The sequence below is a fragment of the Sphaeroforma arctica genome, assembly GCF_001186125.1.
Source record: "Sphaeroforma arctica JP610 unplaced genomic scaffold supercont1.217, whole genome shotgun sequence".
NCBI classification, from domain to species: domain Eukaryota; class Ichthyosporea; order Ichthyophonida; genus Sphaeroforma; species Sphaeroforma arctica.
Window position 1 is genome coordinate 18,685 of NW_014040341.1, and position 350 is coordinate 19,034.

A 350-nucleotide genomic window follows, 5' to 3' on the forward strand; every position below is an offset into this window, starting at 1 on the left:
AGTGGTGTGCTATCGTCTTTCCAGAGTCTCGATATGGGTGCTCAGTTACTATACCGCGTGGTGTGGTAACAGACCGTCAGACACCGCATCAGTGTATCACTAATAGCATATAAATATAGAACGATACCGATAAAACTACCTATGTATGAAATCGAGGTGTGTGTGCCCCTTGTTCTTCACTACATAGCGTTTTGCTTTCGTTTTATACTTGTTGTTATATACCTCCGTGGCCATCGATTGCGTTAATCATTGCTCCTCGTTTCAGTAGTCGTCGCACAGCGGTTGGCAAGCCCCTGTAGCACGCCTACAGTAGTATCAGAGATTGCGACAAAATGTGAGCTGTAGAAAAT